This window comes from Achroia grisella, unplaced genomic scaffold (genome assembly GCF_030625045.1).
Source record: "Achroia grisella isolate CSIRO2021 unplaced genomic scaffold, CSIRO_AGI_Agris_v1 utg215, whole genome shotgun sequence".
NCBI classification, from domain to species: domain Eukaryota; kingdom Metazoa; phylum Arthropoda; class Insecta; order Lepidoptera; family Pyralidae; genus Achroia; species Achroia grisella.
In genome coordinates this window covers 2,117,608-2,140,225 of record NW_026712713.1, presented here as the reverse complement: position 1 = coordinate 2,140,225, position 22,618 = coordinate 2,117,608, and the positions used below count along the sequence as shown (strand labels likewise).

At 31.9% G+C, this 22,618-nt stretch overlaps 1 protein-coding gene across 2 annotated transcripts in view; it reads left to right on the top strand.

The window, feature by feature from the left end:
• The window catches only part of LOC131842176 (transcription factor SOX-5), a 215,164-nt gene that overhangs the window by 83,482 nt on the left and 109,064 nt on the right, over positions 1-22,618 (top strand). Inside the window, exon 1 of one of the 2 annotated variants that reach the window (XM_059190706.1) lies at positions 2,637-3,012. The exons of the other annotated variant lie outside the window; for it this stretch is intronic. The gene's annotated coding sequence lies outside the window, so the exon portion shown is untranslated. Of the gene's footprint in view, positions 1-2,636; positions 3,013-22,618 lie in introns of those variants that run through there. 2 annotated transcript variants of the gene reach the window in all.

The following is a 22,618-nucleotide window of genomic DNA, read 5'->3' as shown; positions in this document are numbered from 1 at the left end:
TGATTTCATTACATATAATCAATGAGGCGTCTTATAATAATTTATAAAAAGGTTTGACATTAACAATTAATTATTTATCAAGAATCAAGAATCGGCCAACCAAGAACGAGAAGCTGCAATATCAGCCAATATCATGCGGCGACGTCAATGATGCAGGAACAGCAATGATAGCAGTTGAGACAACTTAGAATGGCAAACAAGCTGACGGCTCTCCTGATGGAAAGGGGTAACCGTCGCCTATATACATGAGCAGTACCTGACATGTTCATATCAGCACATTGTTTCCCTCATGCGTTGCCATTCCTGAAAACTCGGGTGTTATTCCCCTGTACCTTGTAAATTCACTACCATATATATACACAGGTAGTCTATATAGATAGATATACATATACACAGATAGTATACCCTGAGAAAGGTCATAGACTACTTTATAGTGCGAAAAAAGTATTGTAAGGGATTAAAAGCGGAGATGAAAGGTTGTATAAAAGTATCGTCATTGTTTAAGTGAAACAAAGAAACTTTTTTAGGTTATAATCTAAATATTTTTCCTTTATTTGGTCAATTTCATTATACCACGCTGACGAAGTCGCGGACACACCTAATATACATATAAGGATGGGACCTTTAAATCAAAACAAAGCCTTGAAAACACAACTATTATATATAAATAAAATAATTATTTGCTAAGTATAATATTTAGAACAAGTGAATATGGCAATAATGTATCCGACTCTTATAATAAATTATATTGTATCTATTAATAAATAAACTGAATTAATACGTAAGAAGAATTAATTAGTAAATTTATGTTATAGTAATTTCGTCTTCCTGTCCCAATTATTTGTTACTCATATTACTTAAGGTTTTGGCTTTTAGTTGTACAATCGGCCAGCATCCTGACATCAACCCTCTAGGAATAATATAATAAAAAAATATGGTCATTATTAGCACTTTGATAATTAAGATAAATCACGTTATTTAAAAAAATACAATAAGTAGTTTATGTTACTTAGTTAAGTAGATACATATCACATTATTAATTAAAATATTACAAGGATCAAAATGGTTCATACTAAATCCACACCGATTGAGCTACACGGTTATTTGCGTCTGTGTGCGTGTATTACTGTATGTGTGCGTAAATCCATGCGATTATACCTAAAGTTGAGCGGCATCATTTTGTAATAGGCCTCTTAATGCAATATGAAATAATTCGCTCCAATAGAATCTTCTTCTGCTAAAAAATCTTTTACTATGGTGTCCATAATATAACTTCTGCTTACCTTGGGAAGTTTGTCAATTATCCTGGGTTCTTATTATTATGTAAATTGAATCCAAAGACGTAATTATCTTGTTCTTAAATGTAAGATTATTAGCTATGGAGAGTCTATACTTGCCTATGAAGTAGGCCAGTGTTTACTACCAACAATGTATACCTAAAACAGATTGAATTCTTCGGAGTGCTCTTAGATATCGTAGTTAATTCTGGTCAATTTAACCATAATGGACTAAATGACCTGATTCCGACCTTTCACCCTTCATTGAGGAGCCGGTAGCGTATGTATAGTAGATACAATTTAGAGCGAAATAAATCTTCGAGTTTTTTAAATTAAGTATGATGTTATACTAAAGTGCAGATAATACAATGTAGGTAAGACAGATAGCTAATAAGTAGATATCTATCCATGATGACCGCAACGAATTACCTATTATTAGAGATGGCTAATAATTTGTAACAGCTGTTCGGTGAGCTTGTTTTTTACCGCCGCGATGTACCGACTTTTGTAGCGAGTGCTGTCTAAAAATATGAATAATAAAATTTTGGCGTCACATTTCAACGTCGCAACGGGTTCGGTGGGAAAGTCGGTGTCGCAACAATACCCGGTCGCCAATCGTACAATCGGGACCGGTCACACAATAGAACGATTTCCTGTGGCCACGCCTCGCTCGATACAATGCCGCTACACGCCCAGCCCGCTAGCTACTCTCAGCCCGCGACCGCACTCGAAAGAAAGAAAATTTTCTCCACAAATACAAACGTATTCACGGATTGTATTGACTTTTTAAACGCCCTCATAGAATCCGCGCACACCCACCTGAGATCCATTGTGGTGTGCGAAAATCGTTTCACAATGCCCGGCTATTCACCGCGGTACGCACACTATGCACCTATTGCGCACTCAGAGACACTCGCCTGGGCGGAGTCTAGAGCGAGACAAAAACTCGCCTAGCCCGCGAAGAATACGTGCGAGCGGGTGGGAACACGCCGCTCGGTCACGCACACATTGGCCGCTAGAAAAGGATGGGCAGAACGGGCTTTGTATAGATTCCGCGGCACGAAAGCTGTTATTCCGCATAGACAATTGATTGTAAACTATAACTTGGAATAGAAGCTTATTATTTTTTCACGTAATTATGCAGCATGGAGTATAAGAAATTGTAATTTGCATTTAGATTGCCATGTTTGATTCATGTTGTGAAAACTAAGGCCTTCGAAGGACGGCATTGTTCACAGGGCAGTGACATTAGCTCGGTGCGTCCTTGTCGCACGTGCGGCGGGGGGCGGGGGGCGGTGGTTATTGTAGCGCGCGCGTATTGTCGGCCCGCTTCGATCTGCCAGCATTGTGTATCGGCGCCGCATATTTGCCAGACGTGCATCGCGTTCCGATTTTGAATTTCGAACGCGTTCGATCGCGGTACGATATTGCGAACTTATTATTTTAACGCGAACACCGGTTTATTCTTCAGTTTGTGTTGGACTATTGTTTATTTTTTGTTTGTGTTTCATTTGTGTGTTCTTATTAATAGTTTTGTGACTGTTACAATATATTTTAAACTGTAAATAATTGTGAAAAATAATGCCAAAGAATACAGCGAGTGTTTAGACATTATCACGTGTTTAAAAAAGTTTTGTTACATTTTAATTTATATTATTAATTACTTATTTTTCGTTAAATACCGATTTTTCTGATGTCTCAAACGGCGAGAGGAACAATGATAACACGATTAAAGGTAAACAATATTTTTTTGTTTAAATTGTTGAACGCAAATTATGACCCTACCTACCGTTTCTTTTTAAAAATATTTTTAATATTTGACTTCTAGGCAATTATTACAACTTCTGTCAGAAATTATGATTTTAATTATTCGTACTAGGTCAATATTAATAATAATAAGTGACTCACTTTGCCCAGTGGTCTTAATCTGAAATTTATTATAAAAACCGTTGAATATCTTAATATCAAGTAGGTACTACCTTGAATTTTAAATTTATATATTGACTTCTGCATTTGAGAAATCAAGTAACCGTGATTTTTTTTTTGTAAGATCCAGTAGGTACCTATAGATATTATAAGAATAGTTAAATATAAATAATTTCTCAAAATTAAACGACAATGTTTCTCAGATATTAATTTCTAAAGCTATTTATCATTGAAATTTATTTATTGTGATCTTTATGTATCTAAACTGACCAACAATGTAATTGATTTGATAACAGTATCTAATAATCAGGACTCTCCCTGGACAATTCACACAGCGACACCCAGTCCCAAGCTAAGCAGAGCTTGTAGATATTATACTTAGATACCTAGGTACTAGACAACTGATACATACATACATAGATACTTTTTTAAAATACATATCTACCTACATTATAGATATAGGTATATAGAAAACACCCACACCGATACGAACAATCATATTCATGAGTACAAAAGTTGGTACCGTGCGAGGACTCGAACCCGCGACCATCGGATATAGAGCAGTGTGCTAAACCGCTAGACTACCGAGGGCGTCAATTATTTTGTTTAGATACCTGTTCAAATAAAGATTAGTTACAAAACAAAATTAGATATAAATTAATATCGATCAATAGGTAGGTATGTTACTTATCATCCTAGTGTTGTATTATTATTAAGATCCTTTCAATCGTTTAGTTGTAATTGTAACAGACAGACATACCTTTGCATGTTATCCATATTACCTAACATTATTATTATGGATAACATTACAGTAGATACAATTTTAAATGCCTGCATAATATTTAATAAATGATGCATAAATTATAAACTAACAATGATTAAAGATATTGATAGTGGTCTCGGTACTACCTTTTGTAGTGTTGTGTAAATCGGTATTATTGAATAATGCAATCGGATATGGTGAATTAGCTCACACAAACGACTCTATTAACCTAAACCAGGGGAAATTAATGTCTGTCGATTACCTAATACTAAATCGGTGCAAAGATAAATTATTGTTCTACTAGCTACCTACCTACATGTAATAGATACTAGCTGTGTCTGCGTTGTTTTCACCCGCGTTAAATTTATAGCCATATATATTTTGTAGGTTTTTCAAATTCAAATTCAAAAATCATTTATTCATGTAGGACAGTTTAGCCGCTTATGAACGTAAAATTTTTACATTATAATTTTATTTTTTCCCTACCGTCCAGTTCGGTATATAGATCCAATTGAGAAGAACTGGCAAGAAACTCAATTGAATTACTTTTTTTTTTAAAGCCAGTTTATTTACAATGTATTTTTATATAGGTGTCAATGTCTAACATTAACATTTCTGATATAGGTATAAGCTATATTACTGTAAAGTTTCATCAAAATCCGTTTAGTAGTTTTTGCGTGAAAGGGTAACAAACATCCACCCATTTCGCGTTTATAATATTAATAAGATTTAATTCCAGTACGTACCTTTAAATTATTAAAATAACTGGAACTGCTGAATGACTAAAATAGTACACCTATTTATTAGGTTTCTATGAATAAGATGTAATATGAGATTATTATGTACCTATAGGTACATAATTATTACCTACATAATAATGTCCTATTAAGTAGGTAGACTATATAAAACATAAGAATTGATCTATTTTAAATATTGAGCTGTTTGAGCTATATTAGAGCTATTCTACTACAAGGTATAATACTCACAAGAAGTTTTGGCTTGTATAAGACAGATAGTAGACAGACAGATAGACAGATAGTTAGTTCTTATTCTAGATGAGTACTCTGACTAGGGAGGGAACTATTATCATTCTAATGAAATAGTATCTAACACGTTTTTAAACTTCTTTTTACTTTCGTCATTAAATACCTAGATATAATTTTAGTAATCTTATCTCAATATCTTCACTGCATACTTTTTATCTCAACACTCAGTTAATTTTATTTTTAACTAGATATAAACCTTCTATTTATTTCTTTTTTATAAATAATAATTATTAAGTACTAATTGATAATATCAAATAAAAACTTTAAAAAAGATACACAATATTGCAGCGTACTCTACGCTGCAATATTGTGTATCTTTTTTAAAGTTGACGAACAATTATGACAGGTGTATTTAAAGTAATTAATGGTTCAATAATTTAAAGATTAGATATGGCCACAGATTTTGGAAGAAAAGATTATTATTTTATGAGATTATTACTAAAATATTATATATATAATATATATATTATCTTATTAGTATATAACGTAAATATTGTTACTTTAATAGTAATTTATTAATAATTAGATAATTTTGGGTATACTTACCTAATTAACCATTTTAAACCAGAGTATTTTTATTTATGTATCTATGTATAGATACAAATATATTTATGTTATTATTTATTATCAATAATAACATTAATTGAATTTCAGATATTCAGTGAGAACTTCTCAAAACTGTTTGCCAGACAAAGTTTATCTACTCTGTACAAATGTAGATAATTAAATATCTTTAAATATTTTATTCGTATTATTCTGTAGGTATACCTACCTACAGAAATTTATTAGGAATTATCTAGGGAGGTATACGCTGTATTGTTTGTATTAAAGCATAGAGTGTTTATTACTTCTACATTGTTCTTAATAATAAGTAATAATTCTTAATTAAACATTATTATTTACCTACCTATATTACAATCTGTGATCCTGTCTCGACATTTTTATACGGCCCATCTGATGGTATACGGTTACGGTAGCCTATGGACGCTTCAGACACTAGGGGTATCACGTGCGTTTTGCCGACCTTCAAAAAACCTTAATATACCTACTTTACTTGAAAAACCATACGCAGAGATCGTATAGATCATGAGAAAACCTCGGCAAGCAGTTCATGCTATTATCTAGTGTATGTGGAAGCTCCTCTGAAAACGCACTGTCCGATAACACTTATGTTCTAGGGCGTTGAGATAAATTTTCTGTCGATGACGATTTATTCCACTGGATTTTCAATTACTTAGGTATTTAATATGAATCTTAGTCAAAACTTTAGGATTTATTCAAGTACCAAAAACTTGATTTATTTTGACCATATGCAGTATTTTTTCTGTTTTTATCTTTCAGCAACACCAAATGGCCATTATGTAGCGGTGACAATTGTTAATTGGCGTCCTCTCCGTGCCGCTGCCAGTAAACGGCAAAATTTAAACTCGCCGTATTGTTGATCGGATAACTTGACGCGCAAATTACCGCATTTAAATTTTAAAATTAAGTACGCGGTAAATTAACGTGAACTGGCCTGTTGTTTGTTGAAATTGCGTTCGGCGTGCGTGAACCGTTCGGGAATCTTTATTCCAACTCTAAATTTCTTTTAATGACCTCGGTTTTAAGTAATAAAAATGTGTCAATTTGTTAAGTTACACCCGAGATTTTGTAAATTACGATTGGGCGGATGAGGTAACTACAATTTAAAATACGGTTTATAATACTCGCTCAGTTGAAAACCATTAGATTTGATTGTCGTTTTATTGCCTACGTATCAACTAATAAGCTAGACAGTAAAATTGTGGTATTGAAGTAACTTTTTTCTTGTGTTTAATTGCTATTTGTTTTCATATTAGGTATTTCATATAATTTCTGTCAATTTAATTACTATTTCATTAGTAAGTAATTTATCTTACCTATGTAGGTATAAACTATAGGTAATTTCTATTTAGTTGCCTAACATGCTCAAAAACCTATCTTATTTCATTCATATTAAATGTAGATGTATACCTACAAGTAATAGTAAGTAAACTATTATCTAAAACCAAAATGGAATGTACTTAGATGTACCTAATATATAGTATTTTAAAATATAAAATTATTTATTTTTCATTACAAGCAATTTGTGTTTAATATCATTTGCGTTGTCTTTTTGACACCTCGTTAATAATTACCTATTTACAATTAAAATGCTACTTAAAAAACCTCTTTCCACTTATAGGTACTTTATAATAAATAGATAACAACCTAATTAACAAATGGAATCCTTTATTTAATATTGCATACAATTAAAAAATATTTTTTTGTTTTACAGGCTGATATTAATGAGGCTGATATTCTATTTATATCCTGTGCCTAGATTCAATTATTTGTTCAGCAACTATTCCCACAATTCCAGAAACTGGGATAAAGCAGTCAATTGTTTTTCATAAATATTATTTTTGTTATTAACCAACAGGAAACCGGCTCACATATTTATATTAAACAGTGGCCGCAATGAAAACAGTCGTAAATTCAATCGAATGTAAACCTTAACACCGGACCGGATGCGATGAATATTAAAAAAATATGTAACTATTCAACCAAACATATACACTAAATAGGCATCGTCAGAGAAACGCTGTACGACTGGCCAGTCGTAAAAAAATGAAGATGCGGTTATGTTTAATAACCGATTTATAACTTTTTAAAAAATCTATAGGATGTGGTTTTGTCTTTAAGATCTCGATGTTAAATCAAACATCGCGGTTAAAATATGGCGCCTCCAACGAGTTTACGAGCTAATGAAGTAATGCTTCAAATACGTTTTGGAGTATTTCTTATTTAACTTACTTTCTATCAGTTCTTGCTTTGCTAAGATAGAAATTATCATGACGCCCAGCGTTCAATGTTTAAGTGGGTTTACGATTATATTTTACACCGTAATTTTGCAACTTTATATAGGTAGCTTTATAAGGTATTTATGAATGTTTTGTCACGTTTATCATCTACTGATGACAGTTAATTACTGATTGGCCACCTATTGAAGATATAAAATCTGGTGTTGAGAGATAATAAAGCTAGCTTTCTCTGCAAAACTTTCATATTTAGGCACGTTAGGTACTCATATCTTGAACATTATTACTATCAACTTATTATTACTTTATTTGCAAAAATAAAGTATACTTTTAAAATACTAATAATTAATCATTTTTAATTAGAGCACCCAATTTTATGAAAAAGAAGAGTGAGGTATTAACGCTTCGATTAATAAGTTCGAAACTAAAACTTTTGAAATAAAATTAATATATTTGCATATTATAATATTATGAATTTATTTTATCATAATTATTTAAAATCTAGGTAGCTACCAATAACGATAATTATTTTTATAGAACCTAAAGAAAGAAACTTAAATCAATAAAATTGAGAATCAAAATGAAATTATTAATAAATTGGATTAGGTAAATATAAAATAGAAGAACTATCCTTATCTCAAAATAAAAACGTTCTCAATGTGTCCTTACAAATAAAATTAGGATTTAGGTATGTAACTTTAATATGTTGAAATTTACTCTAAACACCCACCATACAATCAACACTCAAAGAGAAAAACAAAAAGTATATATTTCAAATATATATAATAGGTACCTAATTAATTATACCAAGCACCCGTTTGCACCTAAAAGAAATCTCAGTATATATCCGCCTATATTAAGTAGGTCGATCACGTAGTGAGTCAGCATTGTCACATCGTGTTCATGTAACTCGTCAGTATTACCACCCCACATTTGCCCTCGATTTTTTTTATTAATTCCCGACACGTCTGAACGTCGCGACTCGTCTTTGTTCGTCCCATTGTGAATACGTGTGTAATAGAAGTACTGAATAACGCCTCGTATGCTTATTGAATGGAATTTTCGTATTTTGTCCCCGAGCTTTGTTGCGTAATACACTGCGCGGCGTGTGAGTCGCACTATAGGAATCTATATCTACAGATATCTCTCAGGCAAGGATGCCAATCGTACCAGGATTCTCCTATAAGAATTGTGTACGAAAGCTACTCTTCAATCCGAGGTTATTTTCATCCTTGTATAAATTTGTACGAGATTTATTTACACTTCGGTCAAATTACGATGATGTAGTAACAAGCTTAGAGAGTCAAACTGACCTAAAGTTAATTATTATTTTAATATTTTTTTACGCTAAATTTGTGGCAACCCTATTCTCAGGTAGGTAGGTATATGCTATTTTTATTTGTAGACATCCTTCGAATCAAAATCTTGTTATCCGATTAATTTGATATGAATATAAACATTATTCTATATTCCTACAATAGACAGGTAATTCTAACATTCTAGTATTCGAATGGTGACCTATTTTATTAGGTACCTAGTTTCGATACATATCTGCTTTATATCTTTATTATTTGAGAAGTAGAAAAGAAGAAATTGGAAATGAGAAATCATCTGCCGAAACCAACATTCTCCTAAACTTACCTAATTTGAAAGATACTTATATTTTTTGTGACTTAAAATTGTAGATGAAACGACTGTCTGGTGCACTGGATCGCTACATAGTACTTAACCTCATGAACATGATGCCTATCTTCATGAATAGCACCATGGAGACGTCATGAAATACTACTTACGTCGATTTCAGGGACTATAATTGACATTTATTTCTTAGACATTAGAAATTAATAATCGTTCATAATTTTTTAAGTCCTCAATGGTAAACCTAATATCAATGGAATGATACAGCTACCTCTTAGGTACCTTATTTAACTTGAACCAAAATTCTCACCCCATTCCTGTTCATTTTGATTTTTATGCTAAATAAACTCCATTGCTCCGGGACAATACAATTTGCCCTTTAGATTCGAACCCCATACCTAACAATTTGTCCATTTTAGTAGACAACGGTTCTTCCGTTTCTTTCAATTCGGAGACTTAGAGCAGGACATGGAATGATTATTGGGTGGGATAAAATGTGAGCTTATGGCGTATGAAAAAATATTATAATAATAGCTTATATTAAAGATAGAAGTGAATGCTAGTCGTCCTAATCTCGTATAATAGGTTAATAATTTTGATAAATATATTACCTTATCTATCATCACCAGTCTACTACAATTCACTGCAGTCTTTCCCAAGACACTCCACTCGGTTCTTCTCTTCCAATTTTGTTACTCTGGAAACCATAGTGTTTAGTTCCTGTTGAAATTCGTCACGGCGAACTAACGGCTTGATTTCATTCTCATCCTAGCATTTTCCTCTGTAACTTTTTATCTGTATCCTGTTAGGTAGGCGAGTACATTATTCTATTGTAATTAAAAAATAAAAGACACTATAGCTATCGTACGCTTGTCGTTGTTGTACCTATTTGCATGTCTAAAAATCAACTAAAAATATGTAATTAAATTTTTTATATGATTACTAATGATAGTTTGTTATATTAAATATAATTATAAACGATATATTTATCATGATAATATTAATTAGAAGCTGCCAATATTTCAACGGTAAAAACGTTATTACAAATAGCTTCCTTAGTCTTTTTGTGTACGTACTTAAACAGTTAGGTACCACAACCACTAGAATATATTGTGTCTAAAAGAAACAAATTTCGGGTTCATTTCTCTTATGCAAAAGCTTTCCGAAAAAGTAGTAAATTTTAAAATTCAAATAAAATAAGTTTATTTGAATAAATATTATTTCTATTCATCACTACACTTTATGAGCAGGTACTTAGATATCCAATGTTGTCGCTATTTCTACTCACTTGTACCACGCAGTTCTAAAACGTGAATGGCGAAAGAAAACGCTGTAGGTGTATAGTACCCTATTGTTTGCAGTAAGGAACCCTTCTGTTTGTTTAGCACGTGTTTTATTGTGCAATTATAGAACAATTATTAAAGGGCCACCATACTGACTGAATACTAAGGAAGTATTGTTAATTAAAATTTTACAAAAGGGCGAAACTTCAATTCTATTAGAGTAGGTAACCAAGACGAATGTTAGCTAATACTTTAAAAATGTGAACTTTATCCAAATTTAGAGAATATTTAATATCTCTATAACCTATATAATTTCATATGAATATATTTTTACCAAGGTACACTTTGTACAAAGTTATCTGTATTTAGATTTTAGATTCTAGACCTCTACATCTGTTTAAACTTGCTAATTGTCTGTCGGTTTTGGTTGAACAGTAAATATGGCAGTGAAATTACACAGTACAAAGGCATGGTACTTTATTCATTTGGAATGGCAACATATGAGTATCACGGGTGTCATAAGATAAACTTTTAGCCTGTTTTACTATCATAATTACATTAAAAAACAGAAGTTAAAAGAAATGTTCAAGTGATAAATCAGTAGGCCGGTAAAATTATAAGCTATGATTATATTTTTGAGCCAAGGGAAATTTTTGTATATATTTATTTCATTTCAAGAACGTACGTAAGGTATTTCCGGCCATTGTTATAATTGTCACTGAATAGTAGGTACGGCTTTCGCTTCCACATTGTACCGCATCCCCAGCAGTTTCTACTGCCCTTAGAATACTCTACCCCGCTAATAGCATACCTAGCACTTATTACAATAAATCATAAAAAGATTGATACGAAATCAACAGGTCTAAATCGTATTTGTTCGAATCCTTTCACATACATAATAACACGAAACGGGAGCACGTGTATTCCGGCATTGTTCAGTATTATAATGGGCATTTCCTTCTGCTGCGGGGTCAAATGGGCCATGACAATTGTCAGGAAGCCCTTTATTTTCAAGATCCATCGATGAGACGGCACGGCACGTATAGGGTACCTCACCAGGTAATCCATACTTATAAACTCGTTTGTCCTGACTTATTATAAGCACATACCAAAACCAAAACTATTAAGTCTAGAACGGTGAAATCTAACATATGTATATTTTATAGAAATATTTAACTTACTTATTAAATGACTAAAACGTGGTCTCCGTTGCTAGCAATCCCATTCCACATTATTGTATTTTTTTTAATAGATGTAGATTTGTGGAAGGCTAATGGGGCAGTAGTGGAAGATGATAGGAATAGAATGAAGCCAGGTCAGTTTAGTCCCCTTGACGAATTCATTGGGAATTAACTACGAAGATTTTCGAGGGGGTTAAAGGTAGACTTGATATGGTAAATTGCTATTGCTGGCAAAAACCACTAGGTCCTTATATACCTAATGTATGTAGTTTTATGGATTTTTTGTGTGCATAATAGCATGATACTTTAATATCTCCTCATAAAAGGAAGTAACTAAAATGCACCAAAATGAAATCATTGGTATGAAATATCTACCGAGTACTGAAATAGGTACCTATTTTAGTATATACCTAGGTATAATATAGATTTTAAAAAGCCAAACATATAATTCTAACATTATTTGTCAAACAAAGATCGATGAATTTCTTCTATATAATTAATTCGAATGATTCCATGCCGTTGAAAGTAAACACGCCCCTGTCATCCGGACGTGTGTTTGTTTGTTAACGAGAAATATAGCTGACGGAATAAAACTCGATTGACATATTGCTTTAGTATTGTGATGAGATTGATTTAGGATTGGATAATTATAACATTGGATTTGGGTGAAAACGCCACCCGCGATCACGCTTGCCATCTGCTACTTGTAGTAGGTACGTTTACAGTTTTATTTCATACTGTTATTATTTTATTCAGAGTTGCATGGATTAATATAAAAAATCATACTTGCATATATACCGCTCTAAGCTACCGTAATTGAGAATTGCGTTCAGTCTACTTGTTGGATGCTCTACACTGCGTTTGTCTAAATCTACGGGGTTCTTATTCTAGATCGTCGATGTTGATTCTTCAATTATTTGTTATATAAAATCTCTCTTTGGTAAAAATCTTAAAAGATACATCAATATATAATTTAATCTTAATAGTATTGGTATATAATATTGGCTATTGTTATGCCTATGCTAAATAATGCCTGTCTCCTCCGGTAATGATAACTTTTACCATTGTGTCATCAAAATCGAGTGATATACCTAATTAACATTTATAGTACCTACCTATATATTATTCCCGATCGCTCAGTTTGTATTTAATATTTATAATTACTCACTGAGTACATTTTTTATGTAATTGGCATGGTAAATAGTCTGATGTTATCCCCCTATCTGATAGTAAGTGGTAATTACCATCTATGCCGTTACTATAAAGAGTGCAAAAGACATCACGTTATCAGGTGACACTAGTGGTACTCATATGTTCTCATTCTGTAGGACTAAACTGTCGTGCCTCTTAGATCCTGTCATTTAACTGCCCTATCTCATCCTTCAAGCAAAACATAAAATACAAAGCAAGTAGCTTCGTGACACTAAGGTAATTCCTTAAGACGAACTTATAAAAAGTATATCTTGATATATATTCAGTTATTACTTTATCATGAACAAATATAACAGTGTATAGCTATACGTGTACATGTAATGACAATAAAGCCCCATACATCATGAATGGAAGATATAAACTTTATATAAAATTTTACGACACCGATTAAATTCGGTGAAAAGAAAACATATTGTTCTTACAATAACCCGGCGCCATAGTCCTGCATCCTGTGAATATTTTACCATGGTTCAATGCGTAAACCCATAAAACTCTTTATTATAAATATAACCGTGAGCGATAGTTTAATTTTATGGAAAAAATGTTACAATAATAATCAAACACGCTTGTATCAGACTTCCGTTCGACGCGCTAAGCTTATGGTGTTACAACGGAATGCAATATGAATTCTGCAAATGTGGGAATTTTATCTGTTTTATAATAAAAATAATATAGCTATTATTATTGAATTTGTACAGTTATAAAAATAAAAACATTATAATCCTACGATTATAATCCTAGAAAGAGTAGTCACAGACAACTGTAGTATATAGTAGACTATGGTGTAGACCATAGGAATGTTGTATATTCACATGTTTAAATCCATGCCTGTAAGCAAATCAACTAGCACCCTTCGGATTAATTTGATTTGTTATCAGTGTTTTCCAATACCAGAGAGGCAGTTATAAATATAAATTAACACATATCTATAGTGTCGGAAAGATTCGACTTCACAGTCCTTGAGGATAAAAACTTGGTAGTTTACCACAATGCTCTCGATTTAATAGATAAAGGTAAAAATATCGTTAACTGTACCATTTCATTTTCTTACGTATGACAATTCTATTTTTCTTTTTTCCTATTCAGCTGTCCACAAGAGCCCATGTACACATAAAATCTAAGTAATTCGTTACATAATTTATTTCTTACTCCACGAACCTTCAGTACCTACGCGTTGACAAATTTTATGTATTCTAAAATTCAGTACCCATCAAGTTTGTCATTTTACAAACAATAAAACTACTGTATAGGACTCAGTTAACTTTATTGTTTAAATATTTACTGTTGAAATATACTTTAAACGTACCTTCTTCATCTATTTATAGTTGTTTACTTACTGCTACGAAACAACTAAAAGAGGTATTAGTTATTAAATCGTATATTATAACAATTCGTAATTTAGATTGCTATTTTGACATAATTGACAGTGTACTAAGAAATAAGAAAACCGTACAGTTTTCTTATGTGAAATAACTTGGCTCTTACACTACATAGATATAATATATCAAAAATTCCAAACCTTTCTAATTACACTCCAAAGTTAAAACATTACAGTGGTATTTCCAAATTTTATAACTTTTTAGTTAATCCAGTTGTATATTAAGTTTACGATATATATGTATTTCTTTATTTAAATAACTTTAATGCTCATAATACATAATAGACTTAACACGCATATATCTACAATGATTGTTGGTGCAAATATAAATAAAAAATTAACAACATTTCACACTTACATTGCTTATTGTAAGTGCGTTGCATATATAGGTATATAATTAAATGACATAAGTTATATTTAAAGTCATAATTGAAAATTTTGTAGTATGAAATATTTTTAGATATACCTGCCCTTTGATCGCATAAAATTTAAAACAGTAGGTACTCTGGTATATACCCTTTGTTTCCTGTCGAAAGTGGCTAAGTTTCATTGCCTCTTTGATTATATCGTATTAGAAGAATGCAAACAAATAAAGACCATAAACTTTAATCTATATTTGTCCTCGAATAATTCACTAATGAAATTTAATATAGATGAATATCGATTCTAAATATATGATCAAACAAAAGAATGCATCACTCGCACTCGATGTATTGTACTGAAAGATAAACCGAACACATGCACTGCATTAACACATCTGGGTGCTCGGGGAAGGGAAAAAATATCGAATTTCTACTCAACTATAGTTTTTGCCAGTTTTTGCTACGATATAGCGTTGAGTTGTCTATAAATTGAATTATTGTTTGCGATAATTTCCAATTTTATTGTCTCGTATTATTCTCAGATTACTTGCATTGTCGGTTAACTTATTGATTGTTCATTTTATTTTTTAATAATCCATTCTAAATAAATAGTGAAGATCACTCTTTATTGCGCATAGAATATAATGAATGAAAAAATTACGGCAGATTTTCATTATTATAAAAAAAATATTCTATTAAAATCTTTCAATTTAATTTATTACTGTTTGATTATATATAAACTAATGACTTGGTATATTTGTTTCAGGTATATTTGGCGATATTCAGTACATAGCTTACATATATTATTAAGGTATATTTTGCTTTTAATAGTTATAGCTAACACATACATTCATACCAGTTTTATCAGACAAGTGTCTGTCTGTTTATTTCCTTTTCACTATTAAACTGCGGAACGGATCTTAATGAGACATATAGCGAATTAAAGCTAACTTTTATCTCAAAAACAGTAGGTAATATAAGTATCTCGTATCAAGTCATTTGATATTTTTACATACAGATCTACATGCGTTTTTATCCTTCCCATATAAATCTTTTTGATTAGAATCTATATTAAATTACGGATGGCGCCTTTAAAGCAAACATTACAAAGCCATTTTGTCTCTGATCAAGTGTTAGCAGACGTCTGCTCTGCCATAGACAATAATATCTTTGTGGCAACGAGTGGCCGCATAAAGCCCATTGTGGCCGAATCAATTAGCCCATAATGTACCCATTGTGAAATGTACGCTTAACATTGTCTTAATGTATCTCACTCGTGTATCGTAAAGTAATTTTTATAGGTCTATTTATGGCTCAACTAAATTTATTGGCCAGATACATTTCAGTAGCGATACCGTTTATAATTACTTATTGGATTACACCGACACTATTTTTATGTTCATTGAAATATTAGAAGATAATGCCACACTCACAGTCTATCCCGTCTTAATTATTCAAATATTTTCACCTGCTCTCGAACATAAGTGACAACCTTTGTGAATCGTGTATTCCACTAAAGAGTTTAGAAAACATCAAAGTAAAAAGTGCATTGACTTTATCTCAGAAATTAGAATAAACTAACTAAAACACTAATGAAATGGACGCCGAAGATATGAGAAACTTTGAAGAGGCAGTCATTATTGTGAAGTAACCTAAAACCGCCACATGTGTCACATATCGTCCAGGATTGCGATGCCACATGTGAAACAAGAAAAAAGAGACAAAAATCTGTTGTCATACATCCCAAGGTACGAACAATGCTGCGCTTAGTACTCGAGTATACATTCAGAGGAAAGTGGACTTACGCCGGAGACAATAAAGATCAAATTAAAAATTATAATCCAGGATTTACGGGCGATTTCATTGGAACACAGGAGTCTTTAGCAATGGATTTTTTTGTCCAACCTTCCATAACCTTTAGCCTGTGACATGGATTGTAGATTAGGCACATTGTTGACCTTTTTTGCTTCCATATTTGTTGCACGTGTAGTTTTTGTTTTTATGCCGGTATCTTCTCGATTGCTTTTTGTTTTTGCGTTGTACAATGTGTGCGAAACCGTTGATTCCGAAGAGATTTGATCTATTTTAATTCTGCCATAAATTTTTTGTGCCATTATTTCTGCTTCTGTAGCATTAATCTGATAGCTACTTTTTTTATTTGACATGAACGGAAGTTCTAATATTGGATCGCTGCGTTCACCCGTATAGTCCGTTGACAAAATTAATGTTTTATTATGAAACAATGAGCAGAATGGTGTTTCTGATAAATAATGCGTGGCGGCTCGGATGAGAGATGTTCCCGCTTATAATGGCTACATTTGACTGTTGTCCGTTGAAATGTATAATTATACTAGTATTTCAGCGTCTAATATATATTATCAATGACAGTACTTTTAGTCAATGAAAGGACGAATACCTGAATGGATTATAAATTCACACCATACAGATAGTATAATAAACATATTGCTCATAAACGTAGGTATTATTTTATTTAATTGATATTATTCAAATGTACGATGCATATTTATTCTGCTGTAATTTATTTCAGTTAAATAATAAACATATTTTAGTTAAAATATAAAAAAAATGTGGAGAGATAGATCATAGTATACAGGAATCCTTTAGTTCAAAGTAATAGGTACTTATATTTATTAAAATGTTTTAATCTTTAACGCAGCAGTCAAATCAAAATTAAGTCACCTATTACCAACTTTCCTAATTGGGTGTGAAGCGAGTCCCACTGTTCTAGGAACAGCCATTACCATACTATTAAAGGTGGAAATGTCTGCCATCGCAGATTTATGGGCAAATCCCTGAGATGTGTTACGAATAAAAATAATAGAATTGTCGTTTCTAATAATATAGCCGCCGTTTCCGTTCGGCTTTTGGTTTATTTTGGTTGTTGCCGCGAATATTATAACTCCCTTTCACACGCGCGTTAGAGCAAGATTTTCATGATTACGCGTTTAACAGTTATTGTAATAGACTTTTGATATATGTTTAAACTGCTTAGTTAGTGGCATTTTACTAAATTCATTATTGTCATGACAATTAAGATTACGCTAATAATGAAGTTTGTTAATGTAATTTTCCTTTTATTGTTTTTCTCTTAACGTTATTTTGATTATTTTAAGATCTTTGCTTTTTTTACATTCTTGTTAATTGTGCACGTCTTTTTACAATCGATAGGATTTACTTCTCAATTTAGGTATATTCGTTTTGTTAAAGTCGACATTTTTATGAAACAATTTATCGCCTAATTCTCCAGTATCTGCAAATACTCTGATTTTTATATAAGATTTACAAGGAAAAGAAGCTTTTTTATTATTCGCATGTTTTTGTTAATTTCTAACTTCGACTTTTCCTTTTATCATTTGATGTATTGAATGGATTGCTGACTCATAGATATTAGATATATTAAAAATAAATCAAATGTTACATTACGTGCCAATAAAATCCTGGTCTCATATATTACGTTATACCACACTATGGTTATCAATGAGCCATTACGTACTAACAATTTGATACAAATCGTTATAGATCAATTATTATCAGACAATGAAATAGTTTGTTCGGTGAACCGACAGACAAATCCCAAAGCTCTGTCCTACAAAACAAAAGCAAATCCTATGACTAATGCCAATGATCTCCTCAATCCAACATACCGGAGCGTGGAACAATAACACTGCATGATGAATGCTACCGGTCCGGACTCAAAGAAAAAGACATCACATGTAGGCGATAATTCATAAAAAACAATAATAAAGGCTAATTCAGTACAGAACAACATTGTTCTCGCTTGATTTAGTGAAGACACGTTCAAGCTGTAATTTTTCATGTTCCACGCTGTAATTACTTGGTATTTTGTTTCTACTGGTCATGTCTTTATGGTCATACCTTTAGATTTGTAGCTGTGTCTGTATTTTTTATCAAAATCTTCAAATTTTTAGTAGTTAGATGTTTTGGCAATAATAGCTTTAAGAGCATATTAAAATCTTGATTGGAATTCACTTTTGAATACAAGTTTTTAGGAACTGGCGTGGTTCTTGATAAGAAAAGGATTTAACATATCTTTACTATGCTGACGGTTTGCTTTTGTTGTATTTCGAATATTTACTCTCATAAATGTATTCTCTGTCATATTTAGGTCTGCTTTATTTCCCCAGTTTGACTGCATTTTGGGAATGATAAGGAATTATTATATAATGTAGTGTAGTTATTCGATATATACACAGGTTACCTAAAATAGATGATACATATTTTTATTGATTATTCAACAAAATATATAAAAAAGTTCCAATGATTACAGAAACGTACATTGACAAAGTACGGTCGTAATGACGTATTACATGTAGTTTTTTCAGTATTTATTGGGGGTTACGCTGTGGATCAAATATAAACCGTAATCCGTTGGATTTAAAGAAATTAATTTTGCTGAGCAATAAAAACTTCATCCTTCTAAGAATATAGTACTTTTGCCAGTGTTGAAGTAGGACGAACCACTTCTGTTTTATTGTTGGAGCCATATTTTATGACTGGATTGTGTACGGATTTAGAATATAAAGACGAGTATCCATAGTACTCGGCGAACTGCACCATTTCATATACTCACTTATCTAGTATTCTGATGTAAGAAATGTGTTCTTTTAAATAACACATTGTAATAATTAAATACCTTTCATAATATTAGGTATATTTTATAGGAATATATAGTTTCTTAATACTATATTTAGATACACTTTATTACTAGAATAGAGTGGAGTTTATAAAAACTACCGCTACATGATAAACAAAAAGCATAAAACATGAAGCATATACATTTTTCAGTTCATAAGTACTACTTGTCCTACACAAGTAGTACTTATGAACTGAAAAATTTAGAACTTAACATCTCAAAGACATTATTAGAATTAGCTGACTTTTAGAAAAAAAATAGTAGCAAATTCAATGGCAATTTCTGATAATTTTAATAGGGTAATATTTAAATATAAATACAATTTTAGAGAAACAACGTAAATAATAGACAATATAACACAAATATGTATTTTTATTGTACTACTAACTAATAAGAATTATTCAAATAGTTTCATGACAACAACATTGAAATGAAACCCTTGAACAGCTTTTCGAGTGTAATATGTAAATGGATAAAATAAATATAATGTAATTGGTGTGTATGTAGGCTCCTTAACTTTAAAAGATGATCGCGTGCACTCACCGCACGTAGCATTCAATCATACGACTGTTCTGCTATCTTTTAGATTATAATGAAACTTTTATAGCTTCAATTTCGTTATGAACAAAACATCATTCCAAACAAAGATCCCAAAGAAAACAGGTATTTATATATTGCATATCATATAATTCGCTCATATTTATAGCATGACATTTTATATAACAAAAATTTTACTATACATTATTTCAATACAATATTGTAAGGCACTTATACCTACTTATTACATATATACATGTCTAAGTATGTATATATACTATTCTTATACAAATGCTTTGCTTTCATTTGATAGGTAGGTACTTACTACATTAAATCAAATTGTCTCTATCGTATATTGTCTGTCTGTGTGTTCTCAAAATCATTATACAGCATTATTTCCAGATTCTTATTATAGTAATGCTCCTTTTAGCAGGAAAGGCATAAAAAGTCCAATGTCTTTGACAACTCCACGTGTGTTACAATTTTGAGCCTAGTTTTAATACCTACCTAGTATTAATATAATATTTTTCCTTATGAAAACTAACTCATATTTCACTAAGGTGCTACCGCTGACGTATAACAGAGCATTATTGTTGCTAAACTACATTAACAAAACATCGAACTAACTAAATGTAATGACGATGTAAATTCCAATAATAATCATGTACCGACAAATAAAAACTTACACAACAATAACTATTGTATTGTCGGTTGCAATCATTAGTATTGATGACGCAAACATTACAAATCTCAAAACATTCAAGTTGAAAAAACATCGAGGGCCAATAAGAAGCGTACAGGAGCGCACAATGCCATGTCTAATAAAGAATGAGATGATCACAATGAGGTATTACCACGTAATAAAGACACGAGCACACACAAAAGTGAAGAGCTTAATGATTTGGAAGGAGTGGATGTACGAGAATTGTGAATACGTGGAGCGAGGCATGAAAATTACAAGGCGAGCTCAGACCCAGCCGACGCCTTTGTGTTGCACAGTACACATACAAAGGACGGTCAAGGACTTGATGGCGAAGGACAAAGGGTTAGACGAGGTGATTTTGGAATTTGTTTTGACGTTGTGGTTGATTCATTGTTATGTTCATGGTAAAATAATCCGGCAAGTGTAGTCCTTACTGAATCTCTCACATTAAGTAAAAAATGGTTTGTAATGTATTAGTTTTAGAGATTAAGAAAATAGATATGCCATTATTTATATTCGTAGACTATTTAAAGATGTTCTAAATATATATGTATTTCTATATCTAGATATAGAAATAAATTTCTCAGAAGTAGGTAACATAATCATAGCCCACTAATCATGAAAATATCTGATTAAACTAATGTTACACTTATGTTAATGTGTAAATAAATGAATAATTATATTAATCTGCCGTTAAAATTATTAATTTAACAATTTCTCTTATAGCCCCCTAGTAAGCGGTCAATAGCCTTCGTCATTGAAATAAAATAATACTGACGACTAGAATGACGGGTGGGTGTCTGGCAAAATCATTCGGCGTGATATTGTGTTTATAGATTTATACTATCCAAATACAGATGGTGATTTGCAGAGTTATTTTAAAAATATGCTGAATATATTTTTAGATTGACTAGCGATCATCAAGGTCATAGAAACATTTTTGCTGAATTCACTAAGCAGTAAATAATTAGATGGATTAGTTTTGGCGCCAAGCTGCTTCATTCGCTATATGAGTTCCACTTTTGAATGGCTATATATTATATTTTGTGTTTAGTATTTGTATTACACACAATATATAAAAAAATATAGTTGTACAAATTTATGTAAAAACCTTGCCAATATTTTTGACTGAATTTCTAATCTGAATGGGCTGTAAAGTAAAAAATGTAGATACTATTCAGAATATGGTACACGATGGTTCTCTTCCTACCTCCTACACTATGACCGTTACCACTACCAGCAGGAAGGTTACTTGCTTCTTTCAGTCATGGCTTTCTTATAAAAAAAGCCCTAAGTAGGTACTTATCTAATTTAAGAAAACTGAGGACGGGTAAAAACTGGAAGAGAAGGGCTGAAGATCATACCCAGTGGCGTGCACTGGGAGAGGCCTATGCCCAGCAGTGGACTGTAGTGGGCTTATTATGATGATGATGAGGACGGGAGACAATAAAGTTGAGCGCGCAAATTCACTATGCCATAGTATACAGTGAATAAAATATATTCGATATATCTATAATATCCACGGGCTATACGGGGTTTCGACTCTGTAAAGATATTTACTCTGTGGGAATGGACTGTACTTACATTCAAAGAACCTTATAAAAATATCTAAAACATTCTTTTAAACCATGCAAATAGTTGTAATAGTACAAATCTGTTTCAAGTCACAGCCGTCGGTCATTGTACAAAGCTTAGACGCATCAAAGTGAGATCAACGTGAATAAAGCTGAGCTGGACCAAAGCGAAGGGGTAGTATACAATGTCGGCGAGGTCCAAACAAAACCTGACAACACAATACGTAGTGGTCCAACAACAGTG